This window comes from Equus asinus, chromosome 15, assembly GCF_041296235.1.
Source record: "Equus asinus isolate D_3611 breed Donkey chromosome 15, EquAss-T2T_v2, whole genome shotgun sequence".
NCBI lineage: Eukaryota > Metazoa > Chordata > Mammalia > Perissodactyla > Equidae > Equus > Equus asinus.
This window is the reverse complement of record NC_091804.1, coordinates 19,245,021-19,260,308: the sequence shown is the minus strand read 5'-3', so window position 1 is coordinate 19,260,308 and position 15,288 is coordinate 19,245,021. Positions and strand designations below refer to the sequence as shown.

At 42.4% G+C, this 15,288-nt stretch overlaps 2 protein-coding genes across 6 annotated transcripts in view; one reads left to right on the top strand and one right to left on the bottom strand.

Annotated features, from left to right (window-relative positions):
* The window catches only part of RNF24 (ring finger protein 24), a 72,008-nt gene extending 60,553 nt beyond the window's left edge, over positions 1-11,455 (bottom strand). Inside the window, exon 1 of one of the 4 annotated variants that reach the window (XM_044747817.2) lies at positions 11,213-11,455. The gene's annotated coding sequence lies outside the window, so the exon portion shown is untranslated. The remainder of the gene's footprint in view (positions 1-11,212) is intronic. The other 3 variants (XM_070485624.1, XM_070485625.1, XM_070485622.1) reach the window with 3 other exon arrangements.
* Positions 11,456-11,489: 34 nt separating this feature from the next.
* The window catches only part of SMOX (spermine oxidase), a 139,743-nt gene continuing 135,944 nt past the window's right edge, over positions 11,490-15,288 (top strand). For both annotated transcript variants that reach the window (XM_070485618.1, XM_070485615.1), the window contains exon 1: positions 11,490-11,561. The gene's annotated coding sequence lies outside the window, so the exon portion shown is untranslated. The remainder of the gene's footprint in view (positions 11,562-15,288) is intronic.

Sequence of the window (15,288 nt, the reverse complement as noted above, 5' to 3'; positions counted from 1 at the left end):
TCTCCCATAAAGTACAATTTAAATAAAAAGAATGACATTCAATAAAGAATTCTCCCTGCCTTTAAAGATATTAAACAATTCTATAACACATAACCTTGATTTCTTTAGACTACACACAATTTCATGAAAACAATGATGATACTTTAGGGACACACACACACGCTTAGCCCAGTCTATGAAGGATGAACAGATTAGTCATTCAGGGGCTGGGCCAAACTGACTCCAGAAATCCCCCAATTTTTTAACCCTAATCTAGTGCTCTTTCCTCTCCACTGCCTGATTGTAGTCTATAAAAGGCTTTTATATATCTCCATCTTTAACCTTCAGGGCAATTGGAGTACACATTTCAATTGTAAAGGAAAAGCAATCATTCACATTTTGCTGTAGTACTCAGAATTTCACTGTAATACTCATTAAAACAAAAGATTAACTCAATTCAATTTATTCTAACTCAAACTCATTATCTTTTATCAAGAACACAATAGTATAAAATTACTTGGCAGTCTCTCATACAAAACGTGTCTCAGGGTAACCCCAAACAGCTCTAGCTGATGAGGTAAAGGTCTTCTTTACAGAATTCCTGCTAATAAATGTAGAAGAGATGACAGAATAAGAAAATCACCAGTTTGCCACAATGGATGAAATAAATGATACTGACATGACCATCAGTGGGATCTTTCAGCATCACTAGAAGTGAAGTAGCTAGACACAACAGGCCTCTGGATGTAATGCAACATTAAACACCTCCTAAGCATTCTTGCCAAAAAATTTAAATCTGGTTTTAATTGAGCCTCCAGAGCTAACTTCTGTTCGTAGGATATACAGGGAACAGAGCAACAAACTGACACTACAATGAAGCAAACAGACAAATCCCAAATGAAAGAAATTCCACAGGACAACTGACCCGGTTCCTGTAACTAGTTCATGACATACAGAAAAAGGAGGGGAGAGAGGGAGGGAGGAAGAACTGCCCTAGATCAAAACAGACACGAGAGACAAAATGACCAAATGTGATCCGTGGACTGTGAAGCTCAGTGTGAACAAATCATCCCTAAAAAAAGATATTCTTCAGACAATTGGGGTCTAGCTATTAGATGATACCAAGGAGTAACTGTTAATCTTATTAGGTGTGAGAATGGCATTTTGGTTCTATTAAAAAAATCCTAATTTTCAGAGATGCATACAGAAGTGTATTCGAGTATATCTACAGAAATGCCTGGGATTTGCTTTAAAATACCTTAGCAAAGAAAGGTGAAAGAAAAAAGGATAAATGAAACAAACGTGGCAAAATCTTGCTAATAGTGGAATCTGAATTTTGGGCATATGGCAGTATGTTGTACTTTTGAGTGCATTTACAGTTTTTTTTTTTTAAAGATTTTATTTTTTTCCTTTTTCTCCTCAAAGCGCCCCGGTACATAGTTGTATATTCTTCGTTGTGGGTCCTTCTAGCTGTGGCATGTGGGACGCTGCCTCAGCGTGGTTTGATGAGCAGTGCCATGTCCGCGCCCAGGATTCGAACCAATGAAACTGGGCTGTCTGCAGCGGAGCACGCGAACTTAACCACTCGGCCACAGGGCCAGCCCCTACAGATTTTTATAATTAAAAAATTATGAAGAAAAACCTCAAGCAGAGAAGCCTGAAAAAAGCAATGTAAATCTATTAAGCAAAATTAATCTCGGGTGGAAAATAAATAGATCAATGAAAAAAATTAACATGGCAGTTGGTTACTTAGAAACCAAATTAGTTATATGGAAAATATCGATTTTCTACTGTATCATATTGTCAGTGCTATAGACTGAATGTTTGTGTCCCCCTCCAATTCATGTACTGAAACCTAACCCCTACTGCAATGGTATTTGAAGGCGATTAGATCATGAGGGTGAAACCCTCGTGAATGGATTAGTGCCTTTATAAAAGAGGCCCCAGACAGCTCTCTCACCTCTTCTGCCATATGAAGATATATCAAAAAGACACAGCAAAAAGTACTGTCTATGTACCAGGAAGTGGGACCTCACCAGACACCTAATCTGCTGGTGCCTTATCTTGGACTTCCCAGCTTCTAGAAATGTGAGAAATTTCTGTTGTTTATAAGACACCCAGGCTATGGCATTTTGTTATAGCAACCTGAACAGACTAAGACAGTCAGACAGCTATGTAATATATCGTTTTATTCCTGAAGCAGTTTATTCCACTGAAAAACCACAGTAGAGAACAAGCAGTTTCATAGAATACATTAAAAAAAAATTTAGGAATGCAGTTGTCCATTTCTTCCCCTCAGAACTGTGTCACGCTTTTATATAATTCTGGAGTTCTAAAAGGACAGTGGTAGTGAACTGAAATAGAGGAAACTGAGACACAGAAAACAGAAGTCACAGCTGCATTTTGAACTGAATACTGTTTTTCTTGTTGTGTAATCATCTGATTACTTTCCTAAGAACCCAGGACCTACTTCATATCCCATCTGAAATAGTATTTTAACTTTTAGTATGCAACATTTGCAACTTATTCCACAGACAGGACTGATTAAGGTTCTTTGGAACTCCATTTTCAAATTATCTTCCAAGTAGTTCAAAGTAAACCAAACAGAAAATCAATAAGCTTCCAGAAACATCTTCAAAGCTTAAAGCAACATTTCATTTCTAATAGAGCAGTGGTTCTTAACCTTTTTTTTAAGGGTTATGGACTCCTCTGAAAATCCTTCAATAGAAAAAAAAACCCAAAAAGAAACGTATTTTTTTTCAAAGGGTTTATCATAGCTCTGAAGGCCCCAGTTAGAAACTCTTGTAATACAGTGTTCTCACAGACAAGCAATGCTAAACAAAGTACAAATTCATCAATTCAACACTAAGGGCCTCTCATGAATTGGCTTGGATTTTTCAGCTTCATTCTTCACTATTTGTCTAAGCACCACACTTTAGTCTAACGCATTAGTTAAGGTTCCCTGAAGAAGCCTCCCTATCTTTGTTCTTGTGACTTTCACTATCTGCACATTCCAGGCTATCCCGACCATCTGGTAAGTCTATCTATCCTTCATGATCCGTCACAAGCAATACAATTGCCATGAAACCTTCCTTGATTCTCTAAGCCTTCCTCTGAACTTTAGTCTCTGTCCTTCTATACTTCTAATACCTTTCCCCATTTTATCATGGTCTACTGAATACTCATCTAATCTGGGATTCTGTGTGACACAGCAGTCGAAAATTATCACCAAAGAAGTTCTTACCCCATGTAGTTGGCTGACTGGTGGTCCCCCAAAAGATTATGTCCATGTGAATATGCGACCTTATTTGGAAAAAGGGTCTTTGCAGATGTAATTAAGTTAAGGATATAGAGATGAGATCATTTTGGATAACCCAGGTAGACCCTAAATCCAGTGACAGCGTCTTAAAGACAGAGAAAGAGGAGAAGGCCATGTGAAGACAGAAGCAGAGACTGGAGTTATGCAGTCACAAGCCAAAGAATGTGTGGAGCCACCAGAAGCTAGAAGAAGCAAGGAAGGATTCTCTCCTAGAGTCTTTGGAGGGAGTGCAGCAGCCCTGGACACTTTGATTTCAGACTTCTGGCCTCCAGAGAGAATGAATTTCTGTTCTTTTAAGCCACCAATTTTGCAGTAATGTGTTATGCCGACCCTAGGAAACTATACAGCCCCTTTGTCCCATTCCAATTCTACCAAGTCATTTTTACTTACTGCAGTAGTTCTGCAACAGTTAATTCAAGAGCATCACCAGAAGAGAGAAAAAACGTGGATGCTTCCAAAATCTCTCCAGCTATTATTCTGCAAAGGTCTCTGAATTTCCTTTATCAATAGTCTTCCAAAAGTGCCAGTACAGGATAGCATCTGAATAGTAAAGGGCTGTATTCTTGTGAAAGTTGACAACATCAATTGTGACATGTGGTAGGTTGGAGGATGAAGGCCTAGGTTCTAAACCTGGTCCTTGAACTTGTGAACCTAAACAAGTTACTGTGACCTTTTATCATCCATAAAAAACCCTTTGGGATTGCTGTAAGGAGCAAATAAGCAATGCAAATAAAGCCACTGGCATAAAAGGTTTTTAGTACAGGTTAGCTAAGTGAAAGATGATTTTCTGGGTACGATATTGCTGCTGGCTATTTGATATACTGTTCTATGATTTAAAAAAAAAAAAAAAACTTTCTCCAAAAAAAAAACCACCTGATCAAAAAATGGGCAGAGGATATGAACAGACATTTTTCCAAAGAAGCTATACAGATGGCCAACTGGCACATGAAAAGATGTTCAACGTCACTAATCATCAGAGAAATGCAAATCAAAACTACACTAAGATATCAACTTACATCCATTTAATCACCAAGACGAAAAATAACATGTTAGAGAGGTTGTGGAGAAAAGGAAACCCTCATACACTGCTAGTGGGAATGCAAACTGGTGCAGCCACTATGGAAAACAGTATGGAGATTTCTCAAAAAACTAAAAACAGAAATATCATATGATCCAACTATCCCACTACTGGGTATCTATTCAAAGAACTTGAAATCAGGCCGGCCCAGTGGCACAGTGGTTAAGTTTGCGCGATCTGCTCTGGCAGCCCAGGGCTCACCAGTTTGGATCCTGGGCACGGACTCACACACCACTTTATCAAGTTATGCTGTGGCAGGCATCCCACATATAAAACGGAGGAAGGCGGGCACAGATGTTAACTCAGGGCCAATCTTCCTCAGCAAAAAGAGGATTGGCAGTGGATGTTGGCTCACGGCTAATCTTCCTCAAAAAAAAAGAACTTGAAATCAACAATTCAAAGAGACTTATGCACCCCTATCTTCACTGCAGCGTTATTCACAATAGCCAAGATGCGGAAGCAACCCAAGTGCCCATCAACTGATGAATGGATAAAGAAGATGTGATATATATATATACAATGGAATACTACTCATCCATAAAAAAAGACAAAATCATCCCATTTGCAACAACATGGATGGACCTTGAGGGTACTATGTTAAATGAAATAAGCCAGACAGAGAAAGACAGACACCATACGATTTCACTCATATGTGGAAGATAAACAAACATACAGAAAAAGAGAATAGTTCAGTGGTTACTATGGCTAGTGGTGGGCACAAAGGATGAAGGGGAGCACTTATAAGGTGATGGACAAATAATAATGTACAATTAAAAAAAAACAAACAAACCTTTCTCACTACCACAAAAATTCTTTCTGGTCTGTTTTCAGGGACAATCAGTGAGTAAAAACTTTTACTTAATTATAGCCAAGCATGAGATTTCCAACATATTTCCAAAGAAGTTTTGCAATTTCTTTTGTGCCAAATGAGAAGAATGAAAGCCTACACCTTTGATTTCCTTTCCCACCCATTTCCCATAAACTATATTAGCTCATACTTTGGTGTTTCATTATTGGCCAAACTTTTCCTTTTAGTCCAAGATAAAGAGCCTATTTGGATACGATACCTAGATTCTTTTTCAAGTTTATATCACCAAGCATAATTCTTCATGCTCAGAGTTGGAAGAGAGGAATAAAGAGATACAGGTAGTCTATAATTTTTTGATTTGCCTAGATGAACTTAACAAACACAGGTAATGTGTACCATTCAATCTCCAAATTTGAAAAAAAAATTTTTAAGGTAACAAAGCATACTGATAGACTGTGAAGTTATTAATTTTGAGAATTCAATAAACAGCCCTCAAATGAAATGAATGCTCATTATACCTGCAGTGTCATATTTGCACTTCTTTTGTTCTCAATTAAATTATTGTGACATTATGTTTACTAAAGAAAGAACTGTATCCGATACAAACACCTGTCTAGTTAGGAAACCATGCATAATAGACAAAATGAGACAGAATTTATGACAATACACATAATTAACCTTCTAGAGAAGGCTATAGTTTATACAGAGGCAAGCTTTATGACAAGATGAAAACTTTTCCTAATCCAAATGAGAAAACTTTAGAAGAAAATGACAACAAAAAGAACAGGCAAACTTCACTTTAAGGAAAGTCAATAAATGAAAACTGGTACTTTGAAAGCAGGTAAACTGAAAGTTACTTACAATATAAAAACATTTACTATAGTACTTTAGTAGTAAGCAACTCTAATACACCTTACAGCATTGAATCCATAAAAATTCAAGTTGCACTACACTTTTGCAGAGCAAATTCACAACTTAATGTGAGGTTCACTTGTAATGCTATCTAAAAAGTGGCTTCCTTGCCACTCAGGTTTGCTCCAACTCCCTGGAGCAGCATGAAGCATCTCTGGTGTTAGACTGTCCCTAGGGCAGATGGAGGGCCCAGGCTGGCTTTCCCAGGAATGGCCAACCAAAAGTAAGGCCACTGGCCAGCTACTTCAGGGCCAGCTGGCATGTAACAAAGCGTCTGGTTCCTACCTCCAGAGCAGACAAGGCTCAGCCAGCTGGCTTTCAACGGACTGCACTAGTTGGAGTGCTCACAATTCTTTTCAAACCATCTGGCATTCTTTTTGAACCTTAAATTTACCCAACACCACACTCTGATGTCTGAAATGCCTGGATAATTGGAGGAGTCCCCACTGCCTACCTAGATAAGAAAAGAAAGAGGCAGAGTAACTGCTAAGTCAGTTACTTCAAGAAACAATTTCTAAAATTAAAAATTGCTCGCAATTTTCGCTTACATATTATCTACCTTAAAATCTTAGCTATTTCCATGATTATTAAGCAAAGTTTCAAAATAAAAACGAAGACAAACATAAGGGAGGGGGCTAAAACAGACAATTTATCATGTAGAAAAGTTGTAAGAATCCCTTAAGGCTGGCAGGATATGACTCTTCCTACTCTGAACTTCTATAGGACCTGTCTTTATCCATCACGTGGCCCTCAGAGTGGACTTTGTATTGCGACATATACTTATCTTCCCAGCTAGCTAGTAAGTGAAAAAAACTGTACCTTATAGGTACTTAAAAAAAAAAATCTATCGATGATATACTGGGTGTTTTAAAAGTTCATTTCCAGAAACAAGAAAAGTTAATGTGGAATAACATGAAGAAGGAACCTCATCTCTGGACCAGCCAAATAAACAAAGAACAGGACTTGGCTTCAAATAAAAATATTTTATCAAGTGATCAAAATGATTTATCAAATGACCAAACTGCTGGTAAGTGCTATAGGGTGCTCAGCTGTCATTTTACCTATCTATCACATGTGATAATCTGGGGAATAGAGAGGCAAGGGATCAGAAAAATACATAAAACTAAAAACAGCTGAGTCACATTTACAGCAAATATACTCTAGGAGACATGAGTACTCAAAACAAAAATATTACAAGGCCCAAGTCAAATCAAATATTAGAAATTGAAGAAGCTATACAAATAATAACTATAATCATTTTTCATTGTGTTTGCCCCCATGCCAAGTACTGAGTTTAGCATTTTACTTGTTTTCTCATTTGACCCATGCAACAAAAATATGAGGTGGGTACTATTCTTATTTCCATATTGCAGATGAGGAAACAGAGAGGTTAGGAAACCTACCCAAGGTGACATGGCAAAAAGTGAAAGAACTAAAATTCAACTCTAAGCAGTCTGACTCCAGAATCCAGGTCTGAGACTTCTGATGGTAAATTATACTTATGAAAAAATGTAATGCAATGTAATGAAGGGAAAAATTCAATCGTTAACATAATTTTCATAATTTTTCCAACTCTTAAGTGTAGCAAAAAGTGGTGAATAGGGGGCCAGCTCTGTGGCCGAGTGGTTAAGTCTTCGCTCTCCACTTCAGTGGCCCAGGGTTTCCCTGGTTCAGATCCTGGGTGCGGATCTAGCACCATTCATCAAGCCATGCTGAGGCAGCATCCCATATAACAGAGCCAGAAGGACCTACAACTAGAATATACAACTACGCACAGGGGGCTTTGAGGAGAAGAATTAAAAAAAAGAAGATTGGCAACAGATATTACCTCAGGTGCCAATCTTAAAAAAAAAAGTGGTGAATAATTTAAAAAATAAATGAAAATTGATTTTTTTCTTAGAAATTTTTAAAAAGCAAGTGCTATTCTACCAGGTTAAAAATGTCAGTTGTGTCTTTTTTTGCCTATATATTGAGTAGATACTTGTCCCAATTGCTGTCCTAGGAACATAGTGGTAAACAAAACAGATGGGGGTCCTTGTCTTCCTGGAGCTGACCTTCCAGTCTGGGCAAGAGACAAAAAAAAAAATCAGTCAACAACAGAATTTCAGAAAGTGATACATATTTCAGAGGAGGTAGGGACAAAATGCACACTTCTCTTTTGAGACATTTAACCATGAAGGTAAAGGGAAGAGGATGGATGAGAGGTTAGAGAAAAGTCGTTTGTTGTAATTTTTTATTCTGTTTTTAAAGATGAGCAATATCAGAGCATGTGTGTACATGAGACATGGATGGGGACCTGGAGAGTTGCTAATGATGCAAGAGAGAGGTCACAAATGCAGGAGTCAAGCCTCGGACAGGTAAATACCAGATGGAACCGCTAAGAGTTGAAAGTGGTTGAACCATATGAAACTGCTGATTTTTGACTACTCCCCAATCTGAAAAAAGGCAATTTCATATAGTTTAAGCTAATACATTATAATAACATTACTTTATTACTGATTTTAGAATAAACTGCCATTTGAAACAGAAAACAATTATTGACAGAAAATGCTCAATAGAAAAAAAATTCTACTTTTTGTTATTAGACATTGTTGGGAGGATAATGTATCCCAGTTTTGGGTAACAAAGTGTCACCATACAGGTTATTACCATCACTAAATGCTAACAGTAGTAGTATTTCTAACAAATATAAAGAATATATTTACCACTAAAACAGCATTTAACATGATTTAATCTATTTTGATGATATAAACATTACTTTAGAATTTTTCTTCAATCATCATACTAATGCTAAACTATGAGTAGGTAAAGATTTTGATTAACAGCAAGCTGAATAACAAGGCCAGGATGTTTTCAGGTTCCCTTGTTGACTCAAACAATAGCTAAGTCACTCTTGCAAAATTAAAGTTCCACAATACTGCAGTACTATGCAAGCCTATTTCAGTGATAATTCCGGTTATATTACTTTGTTTATTTAAGACTTCCCCTTATGGGTTAAGGGGGTTCCTAAAAAACCATCTTATGCATGCAGTTTTAAGTTTTGGGGGTTGCTTCAATATTAGTGACACTAGTTAACAAAGTTAAGAAGCCCTGGCCTTTAAGTTAACTTATTTTGAGTTAAATTCATTGATCTTAAAAATTTATTTAAATTCTACATCATAAAGGCAAAACTTCTCCAAACTGAAAACTCAACTTTCACTAATTTTACCTTTTACAAAAAAAAATTTTGACCATGCTAACATCAGGTAAGAATTCTATCAAGAATAATGGATCCTGATCCAACCAATGGAAAATTTCCCCTTCAAATTAAAAGCAAATGTTTTTAACAGAGGGAATATACATAAACAGATGCTGTGGAAGACTGCTTAGTTTAGATTTCATTTTTCACTGAAAACAACCAGGAATTAAAATACATGTAATTAAAAAATAATCTTAAACAGACTCTTAAAACTGAACAAATTCAATTAGTATTCTCATCATCCAATAAGCTGCTCTTAATTTTTTTACCACCCCTATTTTGAATCAAAAGATCATAATGAAAATATATTTTGGAGGTGTGTTTCTTATAAGCAAGTTTAGCTAATTCCCCATCACTCTATGAAATTATAAGGGTAAAAAAGAAACTGAAAACGCAACCAAGAGTCTTCCAAAATTATAAAATCTGGTTTTAAAAAGAGAAAAAGGTCCAAACAAAATAGCAAGGAGTAGCTGGTGCTATTACAATTGCCTCTTTTTGATTCGTCTACATCCACTCTAACTCTTCATAACTTTACCAAGACAACAAAGTCAGGCAGTCAGTCCACCAACCAACCAGCCAAGTCTGTGGGAACCTGCAGAGCTTCCTTCTCTCTTTGGAGATGACAATGATAAAAGGTGTTCTGTTTTCCAGTAGTCCTGTAAGAGGAGCCATTGAGCTGGGCTGCACAACCAGACAACAGAACACAGGAAAATGCAGATCAAAGCAAAGGCGCATGCCAGGGTTATAGGCAATAAACCCCTTTGCCAAAGCATTAAGAAAAAAAAAGCAAGGAGGTGGAGAGAACCTGCTGGACCACCTTCTTATTAACACAGGGAGGCAGGAAGAAACACAATCTGCCTGTACTGAGGAGCTGAGAAAACAGTGCCCTAGATACACAGGAGTTTTCTACAGCCGGGTATATGCGTAGACATTATTAACTAAACCCAGAAAGCAGTGTCCTGTATGTACTGGAGTATTCCCATACACATATATCTAAGTACTCTATTACCATTAACTAAGCCAAAAAGCAAAGTGTTCTAAATATACAGGTCTATGAGAATATTCATTTTCAATTAACAAGACACACTGGGTTTACAGTAAGAAACAAAAAATACTGTTTGAAAGAACACCAGAGACAGAACTGGGTGAAGGTCTGACGAAGTAACCTGTCTTTTTCCCTGTTAACCTTTCCAATGATCTCCGATTCTCTCATTTCATAGGACGGACACACACACACCCCATTGGGTCTCCGGAAACAAAGGAGGGTCCTGAATTCTCCGGCCTGCGGAGGCACACACGCCTCCCACCCACAGCCAGGAGGCCACCACCTGACTTTCATTAATGAGTAAGCCAAGGAGAGAGGTCTCAGCCCAGACCAAGCCAGGCACGCAGTGACAAACTGGGACGAGACAAACGCCACAAAGAAAGGGGAGGAGCAGATGGGGACCAGGAAAACACTGCCACGCCGCGCCCCCCACGGCGCGCTCCCACCGCCAACACGGAGGCAGCCGTCCTCGCCATCCTGGTCATCGCCTCCCCGCTCATCCCAGCCGCCTCCCACGCCCAGGACCCGACGCCCAGCCCCGCGCGCCGGGCGCCGCGAACCTCTCCTCGGTGACCTCGCGGTGACAGCCCCGCGCCGCCCTTTGTGTCGGACTCACCCTCCGGCCCCGGACGGCCCGTTCTCGGCGACCCACCCGGCCTGGGGCCGCTGTCCCAGCCCTCCCTGCCCCCCGCCGGACTGTCCGGAGTGTGCGTGAGGGAGGCTGCCGCGGCCCGCGGTCTCCTCAGCATCCCGGACCCAGACCCGCCAGGTCCCCTCAGCGCCAGCCTAGGGGCGACGGCCCTCGGCGCCCCCGCCCTCGCTCGCTCACTTACTCGGGAGCGCCGGCGGCGGCGGCGGCAGCGGCAGCAGCGGGCGTGCGGGACCGTCAGCACCGAGCGCTGGGCGGCGGGCGGCGAGCGTCCTTCGGGACTGAACACGGCTGAGGTGGCGGCGGCGGGCTGCGCGCGGCGCCCCCGGCGAGGGGCGGGCCCGGCGGGGGAGGGGCGGGCGCCGCGCCTCTCATTCATGCAGCGGGGGCGGGGTGAGGGACCCGGATGCCCGGGCAGCCCCCGCCCACCTCGCTCAGGGTTCCGCCGCCTCATAGTCTGCAGTGCGCAGGCGCGGCCCTCCTTGGCCGGGCCTGGAAGTGCCTGGCGCGCTGGGGTTGTTCTGCAGACTAAGGTACCGCGGAAAGATTGTCTCCCTTATTTGTTTAGTTTCTTTGCCTGTCCTATAAACATTTTTAAAAGTGAAAGCTTAGAACGCTGCCTCCTTCCTCGCATCCAGCCTACCAGTCACCAGGGGCACAGGGTTGGGCTCTGGCTTGCCCATTAGTTTAGCGGGGAGACGGTACACACCGCCTCCTTCCTCCGTCTGTCTCTCCTGTAGCGGGTCCTCTCAGCTGAGGGTTGAGCCCGCAACAGTGGGTGAGACCCAGAATCTGCCCAGATAGTGGAGAGAAGTGTGTGCAACACACAGTGCATTATATTATTTATTTACATCGACCTAGTCCTCTCAGCTCCCATTCCACAAGGCAGGCAAGAAAGTGACCTTGGTTTTGAGGGGGTGGGAGGAGGGCTCAGCCCTTCCTGCAATACCAAGGCCTAGGATCTATCTAATGCAGCTCCAAGGATCTAGAGAAGCCTCTCCTTTTGGGTTGTTAACCTAAAAATAAAGAGCCAAAATGAGAGGCAGAGAGGCGTTTATTTTGAGATCAAAGAATTGCAATTCAAGGAGCATAGATTCAGGTAGAAACTCAAATACTGTCCCGATAGGGAATAAATGTCAGGGGCTTTTAAAGGCAAAGAAGGGAAGTTTGCATTACAAAGAATGTTAATTGGGGTTGGTGGCAGAAAGCTAATCTGGGCTAAACTTAATTGATTGCTGAGGCTAGCTAGAGGGAGGCAGAAGTCCCTCCCTGGGACAAGTTGCAGCGTTCTCAGAATATTTGTATCTTGACTCAGTTCAAAAGTTTATGTTCTGCCCGATGAGGACGACATTCATAAGACCCATTTCCTTAATGGCCTCCTGGCTCAATTTTAAAGCCCTTAGACATGAGTGACTCCATTTTGTTGCACATTTCACAGGGTCTTAGGCAGGCAGTGTGTTCTGCTGAGACACCCTTCTGTTCCCACCCCCTTGGCTCTCCCACTCCTGGGCCACAGAAATGTTTGGCAATACTGGGAGTTTGCAGTGGGTCTCCCAGCTCTCCCCTGTGAGGCTCCTCAGCTGTGTGTGTGGGCACTGCAGCTCCGGGCTTGCAAAAATGATTGCCCAACTGTCCTTAAGTCCCTATGTCTCCCTCTGAGGTTCTCCTTCCTTCTCCTACCCTCAGGTCCCCTCACATAAAACATAAACAGCTCAGTGGCTTAATTTTGGAAAGCAAAAGTCATTGGGGAAAGTGCTGGCAGGCAAGTTCCTTCTGCTTTGGCAAACCATAAACCTCCAAGGCCGGGGGAACGAAAGACAGAAACATCAGTGAACATCTCAGGAAGTTATCTAATGGTCACAGTCCCCCGAGGTGAGAGATGGATGGAGGCAAAAGAAAGGGTATGGAAGACCCATTCTTCCCCCAGAGCTGCCTGTCAACTCCTATCCCCCTCCCACTCAACCCAGGAACCTGGGGGTCCCTGTCTTTGTTCCCTGCTAGCTCAATGGTAGGGATCGCTGGGAGGGCCTTCTCAACTCTGGTTTGCTGATACCTCTCTGTCTAAGTCAGGCCTGCTCTTCCCTCCGCAGGGCTATTGCTGAAGTCTCAATCCCTTCCCAAGCAAATCTATTCTCATGATCTGCAGATGTCCCCATGTTACTGCCATTTTCTTTTTCTCTGCCCTATGTGGCTCTTTGACCCTTATTTTCCGGCTGTTTCCAGAGCAGCACCGTTGTGTTTCACCCTCAGTGCCTGTGGGTTTGCTGTTCCCTCTACTAGGAAAGCAATACTTATCTAGCAACACTCAAAAGTCACTTTTTTTTTTTTTTATGATGTCTTCCTTCCTGCCCCCACCTCATTGAGAGACTTTCTTTTGGAATCCCCACCTGTCCCCTGTACCCACTTCCTTCAGCACCAGGCACACTTAGGGTTCCTACTCATTTGCGTATTTTCCTCCCTGACAAGAAGATGAGCCCTTTAACAATAGGAATGACATCTCCTTGAGACCTAGCAGGTGCCTGGTGCACAGTGGGCATACAGTGGTTGAGGAGGTGATTCTCCCCGGTGGGCCAGGGAGGCACCACAGCGGGGAGAAATGCTGAGCTCCCTTTGCCTTCTCCTCCCTTCTTGTGGTTTCCTTCCCCTGCCCAGTTTTTGGAAATCGGTTTTGTTTATTTGTTTGGAAAGCTTGGCTAGAAATTTGCTAGTCCAAACAGGCTGTAGGGTAAATGGTGGAGTGGCTCCAGCTTCATGTCCTTCATCCTCGAGAAAATTAGCAGAGGGAGAGAGAGGATGTAAGGATGTGAGGAGCAGGAGCCATGTTCAGTTGCTATTTCAGGGAGACTCATTCAAATTTTGTTGAGGCATCGCTTAGCTCAGCTGCCTTTTGGAGTCACGGAGACAGTTTCCCCTTGGGACCGGCCAGCTGGAACTCGGCCTCACAGTTTCCACAACATGCATGGCAGGATCCTGTCCTTCTGTCCCCAGTAGTGGATTGTTCCTTGTTCCTCTTGGGGGAGAAGTCAGAGTTTCTGGTCTCCTGGTGTCTCCAGCTGGGGATTCATCTGCTGATCGGTGATCCTATCTGCCTAGTGATACAGAATGTTCTAGGATGCCCTCACCACTCCTAACCCCACCTCCTTCTCTAGTCAAGATGCATATGAGGTGTGGGTGCACTAAGAGAGGTCTGAGTAGGTTAAGTGGGTACCCCAAAACAGCAGGCATCTGGAACTTGAAGTAGTGACTTTCTCAGCTAACATGTTCCCTTATTCCATATGATGGGGGGAAGGGTGGGAAAAGACTTCACTGTTTAAGGGTTCTGAGGATGTCCCTCTTTCTGTCTATCTCCCCTACACCCAGTCCTTCTCATCTTCTTACATTCTAGTTTCTTTAAAGTATTTTCTGGGGCCGGCCCAGTGGCGCAACGGTGAAGTGCGCACGTTCCGCTTCACTGGCCCAAGGTTTGCCGGTCCGGATCCCAGGTGCGGACATGGCGACGCTTGGCAAGCCATGCTGTGGTAGGCGTCCCACATATAAAGTAGAGGAAAATGGGCATGGATGTTAGATCAGGGCCAGTCTTCCTTAGCGAAAAGAGGAGGATTGGCAGCAGTTAGCTCAGGGCTAATCTTCCTTAAAAAAAAAAGAAAAAGCATTTTCCTCATCTCCAATCCATTTCTCAGAAAACTCTGCACCTACCCATATGGTCAGAAGTCCTTTAAGACTCCTCCATCTTCTGAAAAAGAAATGACATCTAATTTTAAATCGAATGTTTGTGACTAATTTTGGAACAGCAGCTTTCTGGATGGTAGCTGTAGTGGGAACGGGCTGGTTTTAGTCATCTTGGATCTGTTTGTTGAATGACTGCTTGGCTGATAAAGGCAAAAATCAGTCTTTCAAAGAGAAGCTGGAAATCCAAGATTGTCCACAGCCCAGCCCCTCTGTCCATCCTCCCCACCTGGTGGGGCTTATCCATCTGTTGGGTGGTAGGAACTATCCCAAAAACATCCCTCATATTGGCTAATCACTTGACTGCTTAATTATCTAGAGCTCTGAACGAGCCCTTCAAGGAGTGCCACTATTTCTGTAAGAAACTGAGGTGTGTGCTACCGTGTTCCCTGAGCCCCTTCATCAGAGAATTCCAGAGTCTTCTGCTGATCTCCTCCTGCTAGAACCCTCCCGATGGTCCTCCCCTCTTCACAGCCCATGTGGACCTCTAGCTGGAGGGTGACTCTGCCTTTGGATGGACAGAACTGCTTCTCA